We start from the raw sequence: 14,428 nt of genomic DNA on the forward strand, positions 1-14,428 counted from the left end.
ACACACAGACCACGCGCCGGTCACTGCTACACCCACACAGACACACACACACACAGACCACGCACCGGTCACTGCTACACACACACACACACAGACCACGCACCGGTCACTGCTACACACACACACACACAGACCACGCGCCAGTCACTGCTACACACACACACACACACACACAGACCACGCGCCGGTCACTGCTACACACACACAGACACAGACCACGTGCCGGTCACTGCTACACACACACAGACACACACACACACAGACCACGTGCCGGTCACTGCTACACACACACAGACACACACACACACACACAGACCACGCGCCGGTCACTGCTACACACACACAGACACACACACACACACACAGACCACGCGCCGGTCACTGCTACACACACACAGACACACACACACACAGACCACGCGCCGGTCACTGCTACACACACACAGACACACACACACACAGACCACGCGCCGGTCACTGCTACACACACACAGACACACACACACACACAGACCACGCGCCGGTCACTGCTACACACACACAGACACACACACACACACACAGACCACGCGCCGGTCACTGCTACACACACACAGACACACACACACACACACAGACCACGCGCCGGTCACTGCTACACACACACAGACACACACACACACACACAGACCACGCGCCGGTCACTGCTACACACACACAGACACACACACACACACACAGACCACGCGCCGGTCACTGCTACACACACACAGACCACGCGCCGGTCACTGCTACACACACACAGACACACACACACACAGACCACGCGCCGGTCACTGCTACACACACACACACACAGACCACGCTCTGATCATGTGTAAATAAAAAAAAAAACATTTTTACTTACCTGACTCCATGGACCGGTGATCGGGCCTCCGGTGATGACTCCCTCCGGTCAGCTGGTCTCCCATGCTGCACTGCGGCCCGGTCATCAGGTGATCGGGTCCCAGTGCAGTATGGGATATCACCTGCCGGGAGGACATGGAAGACATCACCGGAGCCCGGATCATGCGGGTATGTATGGGATCAGTCACTCATACGTTGCTGTATGGGATCAGTCACTCATACGTTGCTGTATGGGATCAGTCACTCATACGTTGCTGTATGGGATCAGTCACTCATACGTTGCTGTATGGGATCAGTCACTCATACGTTGCTGTATGGGATCAGTCACTCATACGTTGCTGTATGGGATCAGTCACTCATACGTTGCTGTATGGGATCAGTTACTCATACGTTGCTGTATGGGATCAGTCACTCATACGTTGCTGTATGGGATCAGTCACTCATACGTTGCTGTATGGGATCAGTCACTCATACGTTGCTGTATGGGATCAGTCACTCATACGTTGCTGTATGGGATCAGTCACTCATACGTTGCTGTATGGGATCAGTCACTCATACGTTGCTGTATGGGATCAGTCACTCATACGTTGCTGTATGGGACCAGTCACTCATACGTTGCTGTATGGGACCAGTCACTCATACGTTGCTGTATGGGACCAGTCACTCATACGTTGCTGTATGGGACCAGTCACTCATACGTTGCTGTATGGGACCAGTCACTCATACGTTGCTGTATGGGACCAGTCACTCATACGTTGCTGTGTGGGACCAGTCGGTGGAGAGAGATCAGTCACTCATAGGTTGCTGTGTGGGACAGAAGGTGGAGAGAGATCAGTCACTCATACGTTGCTGTGTGGGACCAGTCGGTGGAGAGAGATCAGTCACTCATAGGTTGCTGTGTGGGACAGAAGGTGGAGAGAGATCAGTCACTCATACGTTGCTGTGTGGGACAGAAGGTGGAGAGAGATCAGTCACTCATACGTTGCTGTGTGGGACAGAAGGTGGAGAGAGATCAGTCACTCATACGATGCTGTGTGGGACAGAAGGTGGAGAGAGATCAGTCACTCATACGTTGCTGTATGTGATCAGTCACTCATACGTTGCTGTATGGGATAGAAGGTGGAGAGAGATCAGTCACTCATACGTTGCTGTATGTGATCAGTCACTCATACGTTGCTGTATGTGATCAATCACTCATACGTTGCTGTATGGGATCAGTCACTCATACGTTGCTGTATGGGATCAGTCACTCATACGTTGCTGTATGGGATCAGTCACTCATACGTTGCTGTATGGGATCAGTCACTCATACGTTGCTGTATGGGATCAGTCACTCATACGTTGCTGTATGGGATCAGTCACTCATACGTTGCTGTATGGGATCAGTCACTCATACGTTGCTGTATGGGATCAGTCACTCATACGTTGCTGTATGGGATCAGTCACTCATACGTTGCTGTATGGGATCAGTCACTCATACGTTGCTGTATGGGATCAGTCACTCATACGTTGCTGTATGGGATCAGTCACTCATACGTTGCTGTATGGGATCAGTCACTCATACGTTGCTGTATGGGATCAGTCACTCATACGTTGCTGTATGGGATCAGTCACTCATACGTTGCTGTATGGGATCAGTCACTCATACGTTGCTGTATGGGATCAGTCACTCATACGTTGCTGTATGGGATCAGTCACTCATACGTTGCTGTATGGGATCAGTCACTCATACGTTGCTGTATGGGATCAGTCACTCATACGTTGCTCTATGTGATCAGTCACTCATACGTTGCTGTATGTGATAGAAGGTGGAGAGAGATCAGTCACTCATACGTTGCTGTATGTGATCAGTCACTCATACCTTGCTGTATGTGATCAGTCACTCATACGTTGCTGTATGTGATCAGTCACTCATACGTTGCTGTATGTGATAGAAGGTGGAGAGATATCAGTCACTCATACGTTTCTGTATGTGATCAGTCACTCATACGTTACTGTATGGGATAGAAGGTGGAGAGCGGTCAGTCACTCATACGTTGCTGTATGGGATAGAAGGTGGAGAGATATCAGTCACTCATACGTTGCTGTATGGGATAGAAGGTGGAGAGAGATCAGTCACTCATACGTTGCTGTATGTGATCAGTCACTCATACGTTGCTGTATGGGATAGAAGGTGGAGAGATATCAGTCACTCATACGTTGCTGTATGGGATAGAAGGTGGAGAGAGATCAGTCACTCATACGTTGCTGTATGGGATAGAAGGTGGAGAGAGATCAGTCACTCATACGTTGCTGTATGTGATCAGTCACTCATACGTTGCTGTATGGGATAGAAGGTGGAGAGATATCAGTCACTCATACGTTGCTGTATGGGATAGAAGGTGGAGAGAGATCAGTCACTCATACGTTGCTGTATGTGATCAGTCACTCATACGTTGCTGTATGTGATCAGTCACTCATACCTTGCTGTATGTGATCAGTCACTCATACGTTGCTGTATGTGATCAGTCACTCATACATTGCTGTATGGGATAGAAGGTGGAGAGAGATCAGTCACTCATACGTTGCTGTATGTGATCAGTCACTCATACGTTGCTCTATGTGATCAGTCACTCATACGTTGCTGTGTGTGATAGAAGGTGGAGAGATATCAGTCACTCATACGTTGCTGTATGGGATAGAAGGTGGAGAGAGATCAGTCACTCATACGTTGCTGTATGTGATCAGTCACTCATACGTTACTGTAAGGGATAGAAGGTGGAGAGCGGTCAGTCACTCATACGTTGCTGTATGGGATAGAAGGTGGAGAGATATCAGTCACTCATACGTTGCTGTATGGGATAGAAGGTGGAGAGAGATCAGTCACTCATACGTTGCTGTATGGGATAGAAGGTGGAGAGAGATCAGTCACTCATACGTTGCTGTATGTGATCAGTCACTCATACGTTGCTGTATGGGATAGAAGGTGGAGAGATATCAGTCACTCATACGTTGCTGTATGTGATCAGTCACTCATACGTTGCTGTATGTGATCAGTCACTCATACGTTCCTGTATGGGATAGAAGGTGGAGAGAGATCAGTCACTCATTCGTTGCTGTATGTGATCAGTCACTCATACGTTACTGTATGGGATAGAAGGTGGAGAGCGGTCAGTCACTCATACGTTGCTGTATGGGATAGAAGGTGGAGAGATCAGTCACTCATACGTTGCTGTATGGGTTAGAAGGTGGAGAGAGATCAGTCACTCATACGTTGCTGTATGGGATAGAAGGTGGAGAGAGATCAGTCACTCATATGTTGCTGTATGGGATAGAAGGTGGAGAGAGATCAGTCACTCATACGTCGCTGTATGTGATCAGTCACTCATACGTCGCTGTATATGATCAGTCACTCATACGTTGCTGTATGTGATCAGTCACTCATACGTTACTGTATGGGATAGAAGGTGGAGAGCGGTCAGTCACTCATACGTTGCTGTATGGGATAGAAGGTGGAGAGATATCAGTCACTCATACGTTGCTGTATGGGATAGAAGTTGGAGAGAGATCAGTCACTCATACGTTGCTGTATGTGATCAGTCACTCATACGTTGCTGTATGGGATAGAAGGTGGAGAGATATCAGTCACTCATACGTTGCTGTTTGTGATCAGTCACTCATACGTTGCTGTATGGGATAGAAGGTGGAGAGAGATCAGTCACTCATACGTTGCTGTATGTGATCAGTCACTCATACGTAGCTGTATGGGTTAGAAGGTGGAGAGAGATCAGTCACTCATACGTTGCTGTATGGGTTAGAAGGTGGAGAGAGATCAGTCACTCATACGTTGCTGTATGGGATAGAAGGTGGAGAGAGATCAGTCACTCATACGTTGCTGTATGTGATCAGTCACTCATACGTTGCTGTATGTGATCAGTCACTCATACGTTGCTGTATGTGATAGAAGGTGTAGAGATCAGTCACTCATACGTTGCTGTATGGGATAGAAGGTGGAGAGAGATCAGTCACTCATACGTTGCTGTATGTGATCAGTCACTCATACGTTGCTGTATGTGATCAGTCACTCATACGTTGCTGTATGGGATAGACTGTGTAGAGATCATTCACTCATACGTTGCTGTATGTGGTCAGTCACTCATACGTTGCTGTATGTGGTCAGTCACGCATACGTTGCTGTATGGGATAGAAGGTGGAGAGAGTCACTCATACGTTGCTGTATGGGATAGAAGGTGTAGAGATCAGTCACTCATACGTTGCTGTATGTGATAGAAGGTGGAGAGATCAGTCACTCATACGTTGCTGTATGGGATAGAAAGTGTAGAGAGATCAGTCACTCATACGTTGCTGTATGGGATTGAAAGTGTAGAGAGATCAGTCACTCATACGTTGCTGTATGGGATAGAAGTTGGAGAGAGATCAGTCACTCATACGTTGCTGTATGGGATAGAAGGTGGAGAGAGATCAGTCACTCATACGTTGCTGTATGGGATAGAAAGTGTAGAGAGATCAGTCACTCATACGTTGCTGTATGTGATCAGTCACTCATACGTTGCTGTATGTGATCAGTCACTCATACGTTGCTGTATGGGATAGAAGGTGGAGAGAGATCAGTCACTCATACGTTGCTGTATGGGATAGAAGGTGGAGAGAGATCACTCACTCATACGTTGCTGTATGGGATAGAAGGTGGAGAGAGATCAGTCACTCATACGTTGCTGTATGGGATAGAAGGTGGAGAGAGATCAGTCACTCATACGTTGCTGTATGGGATAGAAGGTGGAGAGAGATCAGTCACTCATACGTTGCTGTATGTGATCAGTCACTCATACGTTGCTGTATGGGATAGAAGGTGGAGAGAGATCAGTCACTCGTACGTTGCTGAATGTGATAGAAGGTGGGGAGAGATCAGTCACTCATACGTTGCTGTATGTGATCAGTCACTCATACGTTGCTGTATGGGATAGAAGGTGGAGAGAGATCAGTCACTCATACGTTGCTGTATGGGATAGAAGGTGGAGAGAGATCAGTCACTCATACGTTGCTGTATGTGATCAGTCACTCATACGTTGCTGTATGGGATAGAAGGTGGAGAGAGATCAGTCACTCATACGTTGCTGTATGTGATAGAAGGTGGGGAGAGATCAGTCACTCATACGTTGCTGTATGTGATCAGTCACTCATACGTTGCTGTATGGGATAGAAGGTGGAGAGAGATCAGTCACTCATACGTCGCTGTATGTGATCAGTCACTCATACGTCGCTGTATATGATCAGTCACTCATACGTTGCTGTATGTGATCAGTCACTCATACGTTGCTGTATGTGATAGAAGGTGGAGAGAGATCAGTCACTCATACGTTGCTCTATGTGATCAGTCACTCATACGTTGCTGTATGGCATAGAAGGTGGAGAGAGATCAGTCACTCATACGTTGCTGTATGGGATAGAAGGTGGAGAGAGATTAGTCACTCATACGTTGCTCTATGTGATCAGTCACTCATACGTTGCTGTATAGGATAGAAGGTTGGGAGAGATCAGTCACTCATACGTTGCTGTATGGGATAGAAGGTGGAGAGAGATCAGTCACTCATACGTTGCTGTATGGGATAGAAGGTGGAGAGAGATCAGTCACTCATACGTTGCTGTATGTGATCAGTCACTCATACGTTGCTGTATGGGATAGAAGGTGGAGAGAGATCAGTCACTCGTACGTTGCTGAATGTGATAGAAGGTGGGGAGAGATCAGTCACTCATACGTTGCTGTATGTGATCAGTCACTCATACGTTGCTGTATGGGATAGAAGGTGGAGAGAGATCAGTCACTCATACGTTGCTGTATGGGATAGAAGGTGGAGAGAGATCAGTCACTCATACGTTGCTGTATGTGATCAGTCACTCATACGTTGCTGTATGGGATAGAAGGTGGAGAGAGATCAGTCACTCATACGTTGCTGTATGTGATAGAAGGTGGGGAGAGATCAGTCACTCATACGTTGCTGTATGTGATCAGTCACTCATACGTTGCTGTATGGGATAGAAGGTGGAGAGAGATCAGTCACTCATACGTCGCTGTATGTGATCAGTCACTCATACGTCGCTGTATATGATCAGTCACTCATACGTTGCTGTATGTGATCAGTCACTCATACGTTGCTGTATGTGATAGAAGGTGGAGAGAGATCAGTCACTCATACGTTGCTCTATGTGATCAGTCACTCATACGTTGCTGTATGGCATAGAAGGTGGAGAGAGATCAGTCACTCATACGTTGCTGTATGGGATAGAAGGTGGAGAGAGATTAGTCACTCATACGTTGCTCTATGTGATCAGTCACTCATACGTTGCTGTATAGGATAGAAGGTTGGGAGAGATCAGTCACTCATACGTTGCTGTATGGGATAGAAGGTGGAGAGAGATTAGTCACTCATACATTGCTGTAAGTGATCAGTCACTCATAGTTTGCTGTATGTGATCAGTCACTCATACGTTGCTGTATGTGATAGAAGGTGTAGAGATCAGTCACTCATACATTGCTCTATGTGATCAGTCACTCATACGTTGCTGTATGGGATAGGAGGTGTAGAGATCAGTCACTCATACTTTAATCTCTACACCTTCTATCACATACAGCAAAGTATGAGTGACTGATCTCTACACCTCCTATCCCATACAGCAACGTATGAGTGACTGATCACATAGAGCAATGTATGAGTGACTGATCTCTACACCTTCTATCACATACAGCAACGTATGAGTGACTGATCTCTCTCCACTTTCTTCCACACACAGCAACGTATGAGTGACTGATCTCTACACCTTCTATCACATACAGCAGTCACTCATACGTTGCTGTGTGTGGAAGAAGGTGGAGAGAGATCAGTCACTCATACGTTGCTGTATGTGATCAGTCACTCATACGTGGCTGTATGGGATAGAAGGTGGGGAGAGATCAGTCACTCATACGTTGCTGTATGTGATCAGTCACTCATACGTTGCTGTATGGGATAGAAGGTGGAGAGAGCTCAGTCACTCTTACGTTGCTGTATGTGATCAGTCACTCATACGTTGCTGTATGGGATAGAAGGTGGAGAGTGATCAGTCACTCATACGTTGCTGTATGGGATAGAAGGTGGAGAGTGATCAGTCACTCATACGTTGCTGTATGGGATAGAAGGTGGAGAGTGATCAGTCACTCATACGTTGCTGTATGTGATAGAAGGTGGGGAGAGATCAGTCACTCAAACGTTGCTGTATGTGATCAGTCACTCATACGTTGCTGTATGTGATCAGTCACTCATACGTTGCTGTATGGGATAGAAGGTGGACAGAGATCAGTCACTCATAAGTTGCTGTATGGGATAGAAGGTGGAGAGAGATCAGTCACTCATACGTTGCTGTATGGGGTAGAAGGTGGAGAGAGATCAGTCACTCATACGTTGCTGTATGGGGTAGAAGGTGGAGAGAGATCAGTCACTCATACGTTGCTGTATGGGGTAGAAGGTGGAGAGAGATCAGTAACTCATATGTTGCTGTATGGGATAGAAGGTGGAGAGAGATCAGTCACTCATACGTTGCTGTATGGGATAGAAGGTGGAGAGAGATCAGTCACTCATACGTTGCTGTATGTGATCAGTCACTCATACGTTGCTGTATGTGATAGAAGGTGGAGAGAGATCAGTCACTCATACTTTGCTGTATGTGATCAGTCACTCATACGTTGCTGTATGGGATAGAAAGTGTAGAGAGATCAATCACTCATACGTTACTGTATGGGATAGAAGGTGGAGAGAGATCAGTCACTCATACGTTACTGTATGGGATAGAAGTTGGAGAGAGATCAGTCACTCATACGTTGCTGTATGGGATAGAAGGTGGAGAGAGATCAGTCACTCATACGTTGCTGTATGGGATAGAAAGTGTAGAGAGATCAGTCACTCATACGTTGCTGTATGTGATCAGTCACTCATACGTTGCTGTATGTGATCAGTCACTCATACGTTGCTGTATGTGATAGAAGGTGGAGAGAGATCAGTCACTCATACGTTGCTGTATGGGATAGAATGTGGAGAGAGATCAGTCACTCATACGTTGCTGTATGTGATCAGTCACTCATACGTTGCTGTATGTGATAGAAGGTGGAGAGAGATCAGTCACTCATACGTTGCTGTATGTGATAGAAGGTGTAGAGATCAGTCACTCATACGTTGCTGTATGGGATAGAAGGTGGAGAGAGATCAGTCACTCATACGTTGCTGTATGGGATAGAAGGTGGAGAGAGATCAGTCACTCATACGATGCTGTATGTGATCAGTCACTCATACGTTGCTGTATGGGATAGAAGGTGTATAGAGATCAGTCACTCATACGTTGCTGTATGTGATAGAAGGTGGAGAGAGATCAGTCACTCATACGTTGCTGTATGTGATAGAAGGTGGAGAGAGATCAGTCACTCATACGTTGCTGTATGTGATCAGTCACTCATACGTTGCTGTATGGGATAGAAGGTGGAGAGAGAGTCACTCATACGTTGCTGTATGTGGTCAGTCACTCATACGTTGCTGTCTGGGATAGAAGGTGAACAGATCAGTCACTCATACGTTGCTGTATGTGATCAGTCACTCATACGTTGCTGTATGTGATCAGTCACTCATACGTTGCTGTATGTGATCAGTCACTCATACGTTGCTGTATGTGATCAGTCACTCATACATTGCTGTATGTGATCAGTCTCTCATATGTTGCTGTATGGGATAGAAGGTGGAGAGAGATCAGTCACTCATACGTTGCTGTATGGGATAGAAGGTGGAGAGATCAGTCACTCATACGTTGCTGTATGTGATAGAAGGTGGGGAGAGATCAGTCACTCATACGTTGCTGTATGGGATAGAAGGTGGGGAGAGGTCAGTCCCTCATACGTTGCTGTATGGGATAGAAGGTGGAGAGAGATCAGTCACTCAGACGTTGCTGTATGGGATAGAAGGTGGAGAGAGATCAGTCACTGATACTTTGCTGTATGGGATAGAAGGTGGAGAGAGATCAGTCACTCATACATTGCTCTGTGATCAGTCACTCATACGTTACTGTATGGGATAGAAGGTGGAGAGAGATCAGTCACTCATACGTTGCTGTATGGGATAGAAGGTGGGGAGAGATCAGTCACTCATACGTTGCTGTATGGGATAGAAGGTGGAGAGATATCAGTCACTCATACGTTGCTGTATGTGATCAGTCACTCATACGTTGCTGTATGGGATAGAAGGTGGAGAGATATCAGTCACTCATACGTTGCTGTATGGGATAGAAGGTGGAGAGAGATCAGTCACTCATACGTTGCTGTATGTGATCAGTCACTCATACGTTGCTGTATGGGATAGAAGGTGGAGAGATCAGTCACTCATACGTTGCTGTATGGGATAGAAGGTGGAGAGATCAGTCACTCATACGTTGCTGTATGGGATAGAAGGTGGAGAGATATCAGTCACTCATACGTTGCTGTATGGGATAGAAGGTGGAGAGAGATCAGTCACTCATACGTTACTGTATGGGACAGAAGGTGGAGAGAGATCAGTCACTCATACGTTGCTGTATGGGATAGAAGGTGGAGAGAGATCAGTCACTCATACGTTGCTGTATGTGATAGAAGGTGGAGAGATATCAGTCACTCATACGTTGCTGTATGTGATCAGTCACTCATACGTTGCTGTATGGGATAGAAGGTGGAGAGAGATCAGTCACTCATACGTTGCTGTATGTGATCAGTCACTCATACGTTGCTGTATGGGATAGAAGGTGGAGAGAGATCAGTCACTCATACGTTGCTGTATGGGATAGAAGGTGGAGAGATATCAGTCACTCATACGTTGCTGTATGTGATCAGTCACTCATACGTTGCTGTATGTGATCAGTCACTCATACGTTGCTGTATGTGATCAGTCACTCATACGTTGCTGTATGTGATCAGTCACTCATACGTTGCTGTATGTGATCAGTCACTCATACGTTGCTGTATGTGATCAGTCACTCATACGTTGCTGTATGTGATCAGTCACTCATACGTTGCTGTATGTGATCAGTCACTCATACGTTGCTGTATGTGATCAGTCACTCATACGTTGCTGTATGTGATCAGTCACTCATACGTTGCTGTATGTGATCAGTCACTCATACGTTGCTGTATGGGATAGAAGGTGGAGAGAGATCAGTCACTCATACGTTGCTGTATGTGATCAGTCACTCATACGTTGCTGTATGGGATAGAAGGTGGAGAGATATCAGTCACTCATACGTTGCTGTATGGGATAGAAGGTGGAGAGAGATCAGTCACTCATTCGTTGCTGTATGTGATCAGTCACTCATACGTTACTGTATGGGATAGAAGGTGGAGAGCGGTCAGTCACTCATACGTTGCTGTATGGGATAGAAGGTGGAGAGATCAGTCACTCATACGTTGCTGTATGGGTTAGAAGGTGGAGAGAGATCAGTCACTCATACGTTGCTGTATGGGATAGAAGGTGGAGAGAGATCAGTCACTCATATGTTGCTGTATGGGATAGAAGGTGGAGAGAGATCAGTCACTCATACGTCGCTGTATGTGATCAGTCACTCATACGTCGCTGTATATGATCAGTCACTCATACGTTGCTGTATGTGATCAGTCACTCATACGTTACTGTATGGGATAGAAGGTGGAGAGCGGTCAGTCACTCATACGTTGCTGTATGGGATAGAAGGTGGAGAGATATCAGTCACTCATACGTTGCTGTATGGGATAGAAGTTGGAGAGAGATCAGTCACTCATACGTTGCTGTATGTGATCAGTCACTCATACGTTGCTGTATGGGATAGAAGGTGGAGAGATATCAGTCACTCATACGTTGCTGTTTGTGATCAGTCACTCATACGTTGCTGTATGGGATAGAAGGTGGAGAGAGATCAGTCACTCATACGTTGCTGTATGTGATCAGTCACTCATACGTAGCTGTATGGGTTAGAAGGTGGAGAGAGATCAGTCACTCATACGTTGCTGTATGGGTTAGAAGGTGGAGAGAGATCAGTCACTCATACGTTGCTGTATGGGATAGAAGGTGGAGAGAGATCAGTCACTCATACGTTGCTGTATGTGATCAGTCACTCATACGTTGCTGTATGTGATCAGTCACTCATACGTTGCTGTATGTGATAGAAGGTGTAGAGATCAGTCACTCATACGTTGCTGTATGGGATAGAAGGTGGAGAGAGATCAGTCACTCATACGTTGCTGTATGTGATCAGTCACTCATACGTTGCTGTATGGGATAGACTGTGTAGAGATCATTCACTCATACGTTGCTGTATGTGGTCAGTCACTCATACGTTGCTGTATGTGGTCAGTCACGCATACGTTGCTGTATGGGATAGACTGTGTAGAGAGATCAGTCACTCATACGTTGCTGTATGGGATAGAAGGTGGAGAGAGATCAGTCACTCATACGTTGCTATATGGGATAGAAGGTGGAGAGAATTCAGTCACTCATACGTTGCTGTATGGGATAGAAGGTGGAGAGAGATCAGTCACTCATACGTTGCTATATGGGATAGAAGGTGGAGAGAGATCAGTCACTCATACGATGCTGTATGTGATCAGTCACTCATACGTTGCTGTATGGGATAGAAGGTGGAGAGAGATCAGTCACTCATACGTTGCTGTATGGGATAGAAGGTGGAGAGAGATCAGTCACTCATACGTTGCTGTATGGGATAGAAGGTGGAGAGAGATCAGTCACTCATACATTGCTCTATGTGATCAGTCGCTCATACGTTACTGTATGGGATAGAAGGTGGAGAGAGATCAGTCACTCATACGTTGCTGTATGTGATAGAAGGTGGGGAGAGATCAGTCACTCATACGTTGCTGTATGGGATAGAAGGTGGAGAGAGATCAGTCACTCATATGTTTCTGTATGTGATCAGTCACTCATACCTTGCTGTATGGGATAGAAGGTGGAGAGAGTCACTCATACGTTGCTGTATGGGATAGAAGGTGTAGAGATCAGTCACTCATACGTTGCTGTATGTGATAGAAGGTGGAGAGATCAGTCACTCATACGTTGCTGTATGGGATAGAAAGTGTAGAGAGATCAGTCACTCATACGTTGCTGTATGGGATTGAAAGTGTAGAGAGATCAGTCACTCATACGTTGCTGTATGGGATAGAAGTTGGAGAGAGATCAGTCACTCATACGTTGCTGTATGGGATAGAAGGTGGAGAGAGATCAGTCACTCATACGTTGCTGTATGGGATAGAAAGTGTAGAGAGATCAGTCACTCATACGTTGCTGTATGTGATCAGTCACTCATACGTTGCTGTATGTGATCAGTCACTCATACGTTGCTGTATGGGATAGAAGGTGGAGAGAGATCAGTCACTCATACGTTGCTGTATGGGATAGAAGGTGGAGAGAGATCACTCACTCATACGTTGCTGTATGGGATAGAAGGTGGAGAGAGATCAGTCACTCATATGTTTCTGTATGTGATCAGTCACTCATACCTTGCTGTATGGGATAGAAGGTGGAGAGAGTCACTCATACGTTGCTGTATGGGATAGAAGGTGTAGAGATCAGTCACTCATACGTTGCTGTATGTGATAGAAGGTGGAGAGATCAGTCACTCATACGTTGCTGTATGGGATAGAAGGTGGAGAGAGATCAGTCACTCATACGTTGCTGTATGGGATAGAAGGTGGAGAGAGATCAGTCACTCATACGTTGCTGTATGGGATAGAAGGTGGAGAGAGATCAGTCACTCATACGTTGCTGAATGTGATAGAAGGTGGGGAGAGATCAGTCACTCATACGTTGCTGTATGTGATCAGTCACTCATACGTTGCTGTATGGGATAGAAGGTGGAGAGAGATCAGTCACTCATACGTTGCTGTATGGGATAGAAGGTGGAGAGAGATCAGTCACTCATACGTTGCTGTATGTGATCAGTCACTCATACGTTGCTGTATGGGATAGAAGGTGGAGAGAGATCAGTCACTCATACGTTGCTGTATGTGATAGAAGGTGGGGAGAGATCAGTCACTCATACGTTGCTGTATGTGATCAGTCACTCATACGTTGCTGTATGGGATAGAAGGTGGAGAGAGATCAGTCACTCATACGTCGCTGTATGTGATCAGTCACTCATACGTCGCTGTATATGATCAGTCACTCATACGTTGCTGTATGTGATCAGTCACTCATACGTTGCTGTATGTGATAGAAGGTGGAGAGAGATCAGTCACTCATACGTTGCTCTATGTGATCAGTCACTCATACGTTGCTGTATAGGATAGAAGGTTGGGAGAGATCAGTCACTCATACGTTGCTGTATGGGATAGAAGGTGGAGAGAGATTAGTCACTCATACATTGCTGTAAGTGATCAGTCACTCATAGTTTGCTGTATGTGATCAGTCACTCATACGTTGCTGTATGTGATAGAAGGTGTAGAGATCAGTCACTCATACATTGCTCTATGTGATCAGTCACTCATACGTTGCTGTATGGGATAGGAGGTGTA

The sequence above is a fragment of the Taudactylus pleione genome, unplaced genomic scaffold (assembly GCF_031769625.1).
Source record: "Taudactylus pleione unplaced genomic scaffold, aTauple2 ptg000596l, whole genome shotgun sequence".
Lineage (NCBI taxonomy): Eukaryota > Metazoa > Chordata > Amphibia > Anura > Myobatrachidae > Taudactylus > Taudactylus pleione.